Genomic DNA, 11,278 nt, shown 5'->3' with positions numbered 1-11,278 from the left:
TTCTTCTTTCTCGTAGCAACATGATGGAGAGATTCCTGGGTGCCACACAAACAGCTTAAAACAATGTACAATTATGTGGTTAATGATTATAGTTATATTGTTATGAATGATTGAGTGGTGGATTAGTTGATAGATTGGTTAGTTATGCTTATCCAATTGTACAGTTTTTGTGTGTTTTTGTCCTTTTAATCATTTTTTAAACGGTAGTCCATGAGTTCATCAGTTGTATACTGTATTCATGTTTGAAAATCTCTTCCCACAGATAACAAAATAAAAGTATCTGCATTCATCAACCCGAATGGAAAATATGCATGCCTGTTAATTGAAGAAATGTAGTACATTTGAAACACTATGTTCTCCAGAGTACAGTTTACCTTGTAGTATGTGTTAAATAAAGGTTGCCTTAGACTGTCATCTTTCAGATTACGTTTTTATGAGCATTTGCATATAAGCCCATCTTGACAAGTCCATCAGTGGAAGAAGAGAAGACCAAGAAGGAACGGCTGATCTCACTCAACCAACACGATTGACTGCTTCATGGCCAGAGGATATTTCAACAGTGATCCAACTTCCCAAACACAGCCACTGCAATACTGACAATAACTATAGACAAAAACAATGGTTTCTGTGTGTGTGTGTGTGTGTGTGTGTGTGTGTGTGTGTGTGTGTGTGTGTGTGTGTTTTGTACAAATGAAACCGCAATCACTAATACCTTTCACTAATGCCTTGGAGAAAAGGAAGGTGGGCTTTCAGCCATTATAGAGTAAGGTGTTATAACAGATTTATAACGGAGTTATGTAATAATTTTTTATATACTTGGGGAGGAGGGGTATCCCATCCAACATACAGTGCACTTGTGATTGTAAGACTGTAACATATCCTAAATTTGGGGGAGGGGCTAACACAAATCAAAACTGCAGTATCAATTTGGTGTAGATTTATAAGAGAAATTTAGATTCATAGATAGATTTTTATCAGGGCAAGTGGGAAAATTGTATAGAATGATTGGTTAGGCTATTTAAAGTTTTATTCTCTGCTGCTGACCTCCTTTCTGGGCAGTCAGGGCATCCTAATTAGAGAGAGGACAGCTGGTCTTCCTTGTCTGACCTTTGTGTAGATGTAGATTATGAGGAAAATTAGTCTAAACTGGTCAAAATTTTAAAGTCTAACAGTGTATAAGTCAGACACCAACATCTTGAACAATTTTTGGCCACTCACTACCCCTGAAAACATGTTTGACTGATTTCATCCAGTTAGGCCCATAGATAGGGCTAGGAACGTATATCTCAAAGGGCCATAGTTTTCAAGCAAGATGAAAATTAAACTTTGTCGTAGGACAACAATGAAGACATCGTTGGAAAGGTCTTGACCTAGGGAGTAACATGTGTCAGTATGAAAACTTAGGTCAGCTCTTGCTCCCCACAAGTGACCTTTGAACCTTGATCCTGACACACTTTTAAAGGCTTCTAGAGCAGCAACAAAATGTGCTACAGACAAGTTATACACATTTTTGGAAAGCTCTTGACCTCTACTATCAGGTCCAATGGCAAACCAGCAGGAAGGGGTCAAGAATAGGGTCAAATATGGCACAAAACACATTTTCTCCCTTTTAACAGGAACACACATCAAATCTGACCAAACATATGTGCTCGGCACCCCAGAAAACCTATAAAAAGATTACAATGTTCCTGGTCTTAGATAAACATAATAGGGAAAACACATTAGAACTACAACCAATATGGCTGAGCGCACATACAGTCAACGTGTCACTATGGCAACATGTAGTTCTTGTGTCGTTCTCCTGGGTTGGGGTTGGGGTTGTCACACTAGGGTTCAGAAAGTGTCTATTCGCTCATTCTTTAACAAAAAACGCATAACCATGACATATATGTTTATATCGTGAGAGATTGTATGTTATAAAATATAAAAATAGTAATGTATTAGTGCTAGTTTAGACGTGATTTCTGCCACGCTGTTTCGCGGTCTGAACGGGATGCGTTCAAAGGCAATAGGATTAGGCAACGTTTCAAAACGGAACACCCAAGCATCATTCCTCGACACATTTTTGTTGCTATAAAGTGAGAGTGTTGTTTGAAGACTGTGTTCATAAAATGTGGCTTAAAAAATATGCAACCAGATGGGTTAATAGCCAGTTTAGCTTACATTAGAGCATTGAGCTACTGAACGCAGCCCAAGGTGTCCAAGGCACACAACAGAGAGGTTACAAGAAGTTGTCAGAGAGGAAATTTACTATATCAATTTTATCAATAAAAGATGGCTACATCTATCCAATGCAATATGGTGAAAAACTCAAAAGATTGCAGATTTCAGTGTAGCCTATTGAAATGAAATTATTATAATATATATTGGAATATGGTGATAGAAAGAAAATTGTGTTTTAAATACTAACGTTTCTGTACATTTGCAGGGTCAAGAAGTGAAGGAATCAAGGTCATTTGATTTGAATTCATTTAATTGTCATATTATAACACAGGGTGGTAAAAACAAAACTTAAAGAGTCATTTTCATACTACAGATAAAGAATACATACACAGATCATTACAACTAGAATAAAACATGGTTAAGTAAGACCATCTACACATATTTATACACACATACACATTTAGTGGTGGAAAATCTAACCACTTACGGCATTGCAAGTTTATCTGTATAGCCTGTTTTTACAAACACTTTGTCTCCAAGGTCATTACATAGCAACAACATCCTCTGCCCTTAGACCCTCACATCCACTGAGGAAAAACTTCAGAGAGAAAAAAACAGGAGAAACTTCAGGATGAGCAGCAGAGGGATCCCACACCCAGGACGGCCAGACGGGACATAGATGTTGGACATAGAGCATACAGGACATATAGTATACAGAGAAGAAAACAGTTCACAACAAGCAATAGGAAGTACTAAACTTTACAGTTTTGAGGAAAAACTTTTAATCTACTTTGTCGTTGACTACAACCCAACAATACTGTGGTGATGAAAAATGGTCACGAAATAAACAAAGCCCTATACACCTGGCCTGATCTGTTTCACAAGAATGTATTAATTTATCTCCTCCTTGTGGGTCTCTAGGCTTTGCCTTTGCCTGTGGAGATGCTGGTGTGTCTGGTGCAAAGAGAAGCTAAAGACTTTCATGAGCCCCTGTTGGTCACTTTTTGAGTCGGGTTTTAACTGTTTTAGTATCACGTTGTGCTCACTTACTGTAACTAACAACAATGTAGTCGGACTATTCCACTAAAATACCTGAAATACAATAGTCATGTAATGCTAAAATGTAGTGAAATGTAAATCATAACTCTATAACAATGTGTAACAGCCTAAAACAAACCTCCCTTACTCATGAGCTTAGTGATAATGGCAGTCCTGGAGAGGAAAGAGTTGCCCATTTCCTCCACCAACGTAGATCCAGCTCCATCCTGGTTGTCTGCTCCCCACTTTATCTGTCATTTAAAGAACAGTGCACTTCATTAGTCTGAGTCTGAGTGGAACATTCATCAGTTTGTTTGAGCGTTGTAATCCAGCACACAGCGCTCACTGGATTTGAAACTTTCCAATGACTGTCAGCATTTAACATGATGAGTTTCACCTTTAATAATGATAAACCATGTATTACCTTGTGTCTTATGGGTTGCAGAATTCAATACAATTATGTAAACATCATCAAATTATAGCTAATAAGAACTGTTAAATATCACTGTAATTGGCTATGAAACGAATAATAAATAAAATGATATTGCACTTGATGCCATATGCCTTGGGATAAAGCACAGACAACAAGGACTTCATGGCAGTCAGGTGGCTGCATTCCGGGCAGCCTTCACTTAGTATAGTTGCGTACACCCTTAATAGCAGTAATTGTTGTTGTACTGATGGCAAACATATTAACAGTCACACAAAAAAGATGAAGCTAATATTGTAGTTTCAAAAAAAGAGCCCAATAGATAAATTCATTCAACTGGGTTTTTGTTAGTCTGTGAAAGTTACACAGATTTTCATTCAAGTGTAGTACAGTTGTGAATAGATGAAGTGCAAAATAACTTGGAGAGAAGAGTATGGCCCAATTCCAATCCGAGCCCTTACGGACACACTGACTTAGGGTGCACTCACACTAGGCACACTAGACTAAAGTCCTGATTCTATTGCCAGTGTGAGTGCAAGTGTACCGTGCCTGAGCACGGTACACTTCCCTGGCCCGGCACGGTTGGTGAGGTGTGCACGGTGCGCTTGGCCAGGAATGCGTACAGTAATGCGTCGCGGGCTCGTTCTCCACCTCGTGTCTGCAACCGCGTGTAAACAACAGTCACGATTGCGTCGCGCCATAAACATAGCTAGTTGACATCGCTTTGATTAAACTTCAAGATGTTACCATGACAACCGGTCAAACAATTAAAAAGCGCTGTTCTTTCTGCAGTCAGAGCGCATCCGCCGTGTTGGTATATCAACGTGATGACGTATGTGTCGGAGGCAACCGTGCTTCAGCGCGCTTGGGTTGGAGGTAGTGTGAGTGCGGTCCAGCGGGGGACAGGGGAGGGGGGGCATTCGGGCTTCAGCACGGTACGGATCAACTGGCCCTAGTGTGAGTGCGTCCTTAGAGGCGCATTCACGGGAATTCCGTGAGAGTGTGAGGGCTGTTCCGTTGTCAGATCACCAAGTCAGTGAATGAGCCCTTACTGCCCCCTTACCGTAAGTTAGCACCGATGCTGACTTTGGGTAGGGGAATTACCCACAGTTCATAGCGTTGTGAAGTCAAACACATGAGATGCCGTCGGAACGCAAGTGTTCAAAAAAAAAGCAAAAAGCAAATAAACAAACGTAGTCAGAGAGAGCTCTGCCGCTCTCTTTATTGTTAATGGACAGGGGCAACAAAAAAATAAAAAAAGAAGTTTACCGTCAGTATTAACGTGTGCAGTTTGCACACGTTAATACTGACGGTAGTAGTACTGCAGAGTATTGATGATGATTTGATCAGATCTGATCCAGGAACATTTTGTTTTGAGTCCGTCCCCCTCACACACTTTGTGCGTGTTGAAATTACAGTAAATTATCATTTCATGACCGGAGTCAACAACATTTTGTTGTCAAGGTAACGTGTCGTGAGAGTGCTGTTCCAGTCATGTTTACAGCATCTGGACCCTCACAGACTCTCACACTCTGTCTTAGATCTGACGTCACTTAAGTCAGTGAGCATTCAGGGCTTGAGTCTTTAGGGGGCGGATTGGAACTGGGCCTATAGTGTGGGTCAGCTGATGTGTGGATATACATACATATTTAGAGCACAAAGAATAATGCCATGATGGCATAACTCTTATATGATACACACCTGCTCATCAAGGCTGGAGCTACTCCCCTAGTCCTCCTCGTTGTCCTCGCCTTTGCTGCATTCAGCTGAGACCGACCACAGATGCCCTTTCCTGGTGCATACAAAGACAAAAAGTTTCTAATGTTATTTTAAAAATAAACTTTCAAGTAGTACAAGAAGTTCAATGAGAATCTATGTGGAAAATACACAAAAGCACTTACTGTACATGCTTGGCCCTCATTTGGAAGTCATCATCATTGCAGAGAAGCACCCGTCAAAGTAGCCCCCTTCCTCAGAGCTGGAGAAAATAAAAAATAAAAACAGTACATTGGTCACACCATGTCCATTTATGTCCATCTCAGTTGAATGAACCCAAACATGTTGCAAAAATGTTGCATTTTGTCATTATTGTGTGTCTCCTGCACCCACTCCCCATTTAACTAACTAACGCAAGCCAAAATAGTTTTGGCTCACTGAAAGATGACGGCAAAAATGGACGCATCTGTCCTTTTGGTTGTTTAACACGGCTGAAAATCATCATCTATTAATGGAGTTTCCGCTCCTGCCCGCTCCCGTTGATTTTTATTCCCGTCCCGTCCCAATCACAGGATTAATAAAACTTTGACTCCCATCCCGCGAGAATCACGTGACCCGTGGGAATTTCCAACAAGTATCATCCTCTATTCTGCGCACAGCTTGTCCACCTTGAAAGAGCTTATCACCCACTCCATAAAACTCTGGTAAAACGGTGTTCAAACACACTTTGCCAGTCTGTTGACAGAATAATTGAAAATACACTTATATGTAGAATTAAAGGTGGCAATTGTAAATATTGCATAAGCCAGCCCACCCTGGCATACTCCATTTTCTGCCAGCATCCATATGAAGTTTAGGCGAGAGTTCTCAGGTGGTGTTATGTTGCGTGTGTTGGAAATATGATTGGTAAGAGCACCGGTGTGATGCTGCACTGAGCTAATTTAAGGTGGTACTGTGGCTTAAATCAGGCCCTGTGAAAATCACATTCTAAATGAAGTATTATGGTGATGTTGAGGTGTGCAGGCCTACGACTACAACTACTACAGACTTCAGAAAGCTTCTTGGACTGGTACATCCGCATAGAAATCCTAACATGATGTTTTTCTACCAAAATAAGAATAATGATGCACAAATTATCATGATCACATACCAAATCCTGGCTCTTGTTCATCAAGCATCTCCACACCGGTCTCCTCAAGGACACAGAGATGATCATCACGTTTTCTCCATCGTGGCAGGTCTGATGCCTTTGTCCTCTTTTTTGACCTAAAAAAACCCCACAATATAATCAAAGTAATGCAGTTAACCACACAGACTTCCTGCACAAATGCATCATAATATCTGATCCCCATGCATGGAATAAGATATTTAAATTACCTTTATGTCAGGCTCTTCGTTTTACTGAGCATCTCATTGAACTCAGCTTCAGCTGTAGCCATTGTAGGTATTATCTGTTACCTGTAAAACAGTGAGAAAAGTACAGTGAGGGCTGGCATGTAGCATTAATGTTAGCCTAGCTATGTTAACGTTAGCCTAATCATTAAAATCTACATCAAACAGTGCAGCTAGTAAAGTCAGCCAGTTTAACAACTTTGATCAACCACATCTGTCAAACTTTGTTTGTGGTTGACGACACTGGCTGGTTTTTGGAGGTAAAATAGCTTTAACTGTTAATTATTTTATCACAATTTTCCATGTTGTTTGTTTACGTTACCTGAACGGGGGCTGCCTGTCGGTGAGACGATGACGGACTTGCCGGAAGCTACGTCAGTCACAATGAAATCAGCTGATCGTTCACTGTAACCATAGCAACGATGGAAATCTGAGCAATCTTCGTAATAACTAACAAACGAAATACATATATAATGAATAAATATAACGTTTATGATTAAAATAATGCACCAAACGTTGGCCTACACAATAATGAAAAAAAAAAATACATTCATAAAATAGCGTTTAAAACAACCACGACATCTGCTTTCATTCAACATATATTTAGAGAGTAAAACATACATTTCTCGCTAGAAATGTCCTCAAACAATGCCAGATATATCCCGAAATGTTGTTTTTATGGCCAGAAAGCTGAATGAACATTTTGTACACATTTTAACAGGTTCAATTTGCCAAACAAAACATAATTTGAATTCGTTCAACATAGATTTTGAAAGTAAAACACACATTTTTCGTTAGAAATGTCATAAAAAATATGTTGAAATGTTATTTTTGCGGCCAAATTACTGTATAAATATTGTATTATTCGTATGAATACGAATTCAGCTGCAAATGGTACGAGGTTCAGTTATCCAATGGGAGGGGAGCTCACGGCGTCTTTCAGCACCGCGGCCGGATCGGAATAGGAGTGAATGGATGGCTGGAGCACTTGCACTGAGCGTCACATATCGCCGCGGAGGGGATTGCATTAAAATCAATTGAAATCCCTGTGCGTTCAGGTCCCACGCTGAGGGGTACCTTGAGCGTCTGGAAACAACGCGAAAGGGCCCTGACCAAACGTCCGTTTATTACGCCTTGGGAGTGAGACTGTGTTGCGGTGAGAGCTTAGGGGGCGGCGGCGGGGCTCATGGCGGCTCGGCAGCTCGTCGAAGCTCCGTGCAGCTCCGTGATACAAAGCACAAACGTTAGTAACAACAGCCCCGTTGATCGCTCGTCGTTAGTCGTCAAGAGCGTTTGGAAAGTCGCCAGATTTTGTGAGAAATCACTCAGATAGCAGCTTGAAAATCCCGTGATCTAGTGTGGATGAGGAGCGGACGGCGCCGGCGAACGTGACGAGGAGAGCTAAAGATGGTGGGAGTGTCTGTTGTGAGCGTAGACTTTCTGTGGCTGTGAGTTCAGGGGGCACGTCAGCCAGAGCTGTAGGCTGTGTGTGTGAGTGTGTGTCTGTGTGTGTGTGAGTGAGTGACCGCTGCCTGCTGACCAGAGGAAGCTGGAGCTGATCTAAAGCGCCGTGTTTCGGCTACAAAAACCTGTCGAACTGATCCGCGCGCGCACACACACACACACACACACACACACGTACATGCACATGCACACGTCACGTACGCACACACACTAAAAAAAAGGAAAGAAAAAGTTGTAACTCAAAGAAAAGAAGGAAAAAAGGCTGCAGTAGTGTGTGTCAGTAGCTAAATGTTTTGTCTTTTGTCATCAAAAGTCATTTGTCAGTGTTGATTTTGTTGTTGTTTACAAGAGAACAACTGTACAGATGCTGAGGCGTCACTAAAGCAAAATATAAAGGAGCCAATTGTACTGGTTCACCTGAAAATGACACCCGACACAAAAACCTCTTTTTCTCAAGATTTTGGTGCCAAAATGGCATTTTGGGCTAAAGTAACCGATATTCAACCGCCAATTTCACAAGACTGGAACAAGATAGAGACAAACAGTTTTTTTTGCTGGAAACTAGAGACCCTCATCTTTCCTTTGATGGGTTGAATACATGTAGTAACAGTACATAATATATGGTGGGTCTACGGAAATCAGTCAAAAAGCTGGAAAATGCCTGGCAAGCTGGAGGAAGCTGCTGTGAGAATGGCTGGCAGTCAAAGAGTTAAAGAGAGTAAAAATAAATAAATAAAAAATAAAAAAACACCACAAAACAAAACTGATAAGTAATAATTTCAATGGTTTGAGATGAGGCAAGGCGGAAAAGGAAATATAGTCAAAAGTCAGTTGTCAGAAGTGAACATTTCATTTGTCCTGTAGTGTCTTTAATTTAGCTATGGAACTAATCATGCAGCCACAAACCGAGGTGTCCCCCTCAGATCGTATTAAATTTTCTCCAGATCTAATCACAGCATGAGGTCCTGAAGCCACAGGGAAGCTTTGGGGGCAACAGGCGACTTCCATTCCAACAAAATTCTTCTACGTGCTAATAAAGAAGCAAAGGCGATACTATCCTTAAACTTTCTCCTAACTGTTTGACGGTCTGATAACACAGCAAAAATAGCCAATTCTGGACAAGGCGTCAACTTCATATTTAGTGCTTCTGCAAGCTGTTTAAAAACAGCCGTCCAGTCGCTTTCAGACGGGGACAAGACCAAAACATGTGGGTCATGTTTGCTAGTGACATGTGACACCAATTGACAGCTTTCATGTGACGTCACAGCCCGTATGGAACGCCCCCCTTTAGTTTAGTTTAGTTTATTTAGATCCCCATTAGCTTTTGCCACGCAGCAGCTATTCTTCCTGGGGTCTTTTCATCATAATAAATGACAAATACAAACCATTAACACATAAAATACATTAATACATAAAACACATACTCAATACAAGAAAAAAAAAAAAAAAAAAAAAAAAACAAACATCCAAGACAAACACTTAACATATGTTACCCGCTCCTACATTGAATCACTACACAACAAGAATACCAGGACCCAGTTTTACAAATAGGCTACTAATGGTCAAAATTGCGATCAAAATAATAATCTCTTAATTTCATTTTAAAACTAACCATGTTTCTTTGTTGTATAACATAATTCGGAAGGGCATTCCACTCCTTCATAGCTCGATATAATACTGTGCCTTGAGAGAGTGCCCTGGGTAAAATAAAATAACCTCCAGCAGCATGTCGAGTTGAATAATTATGTGTGTTTGAACTAAAAGATAATTTTCTATACAAAATGTATGGCATTTTAGTTGTTATTATATTTTTAAGAAAAACCATCATCAAATATGACAATCTGTGCTTAACATCCAGCCAACCAAGACTGGCATGCATTTGACAAATATTCGACCTTATTCCACACATAAGTGCAACACGTGCTGCTTTATTTTGTATAAGTTGCAGTTTTCTGATGTTGGCTAGTGAGGTATTGGACCAAACAACTGTACAATAATCCATATGCGACAAAACCAGTGCTTGAATGACTTGTTTAGTAATTTGTGTTGTTAAATATTTAGAGCATCTCCTAATCATTGAAAGAATGTTTCCAATTTTGGTTATTATCCTCTTTATATGCATGTCCCATGATAATGTATGATCTATGATGATTCCTAATAATTTTACCTCTTTCACATGTTTAATTAATTTGTTATTGATCATCACATTAAGCTCTGGGTTTGAACGCAGTGAATAGTTTGATCCAATAACCATACTAGTTGTTTTTGACACATTCAAAATTAATCCATTACAGTTAACCCACTCAGAAACCAACTTCATTTCTTCATTTAAATGTCTATTTAATCCATCAATAGTTCTTTCAGCTAAGTAAATTGTCGTATCATCGGCATACATTGTCATGCGAGCTGTTTTTAATGCCAAGGGAAAATCATTGGTGAAGATTGAGTACAAAAGAGGTCCAAGGCAACTTCCTTGGGGTACTCCCTGTCTTACTTGTTTTAAATCTGACTCACTTCCATTGAAATAAACCATTTGCCATCTCTCACTCAAATAACTTTTAATAATTAACAAAGCTGATGATGAAAACCCATAATGTTTCAGTTTTGCCAATAATAATTCATGATCTAGAATATCAAACGCTGCCGAAAAATCCAGGAAGACAGCTCCTATCATTTTCTTTTGCGAGATTTCATTACACCAGTCATCTAACATTTGTGTCATAGCTGTTGTTGTAGAATATTTTTCCCTGTAAGCATGCTGAAAATCTGTAAATAAATAATTATTAGAAAAATATGACTGAATTTGCTCATACACAATTTTTTCCATGATTTTACTCAAAATCGGCAATAAACTGATAGGTCGACTATTTGACTCAGAAAACTGCAACTTTTTGTTTTTGGGAATTGGTATTATTTTTGCAATTTTCCATCCTTGTAGCCATATATTTTTAGTCAAACATAAATTAATTATATGTGTTACCACTGGGGCCACAATACCAACAATAGGTTTCAATAACCTTCCATCAAGAAAATCAACCCCAGGTGACTTATTCTTACAATTCATTAATAATAACT

The 11,278-nt window shown here is 39.7% G+C and overlaps 1 long non-coding RNA gene across 2 annotated transcripts; it reads right to left on the bottom strand.

The window, feature by feature from the left end:
• Positions 1-3,236: 3,236 nt before the first annotated feature.
• Positions 3,237-6,615, bottom strand: LOC146965747 (uncharacterized). 2 transcript variants are annotated; one of them, XR_015034642.1, is made up of 4 exons: positions 6,498-6,615; positions 5,521-5,609; positions 5,333-5,418; positions 3,237-3,452 (listed from the first exon to the last, which is right to left on the bottom strand). It is a non-coding gene; the product is annotated as an uncharacterized LOC146965747 (long non-coding RNA). The 2 variants fall into 2 exon arrangements; XR_015034643.1 differs by having other exon boundaries at positions 5,333-5,423; positions 5,533-5,609.
• Between the last annotated feature and the right edge of the window lie 4,663 nt (positions 6,616-11,278).

The sequence above is a fragment of the Trachurus japonicus genome, chromosome 21 (assembly GCF_045865225.1).
Source record: "Trachurus japonicus isolate A0001 chromosome 21, Traja_1.0".
NCBI lineage: Eukaryota > Metazoa > Chordata > Actinopteri > Carangiformes > Carangidae > Trachurus > Trachurus japonicus.
This window is presented reverse-complemented; position numbering and strand designations above follow the sequence as displayed.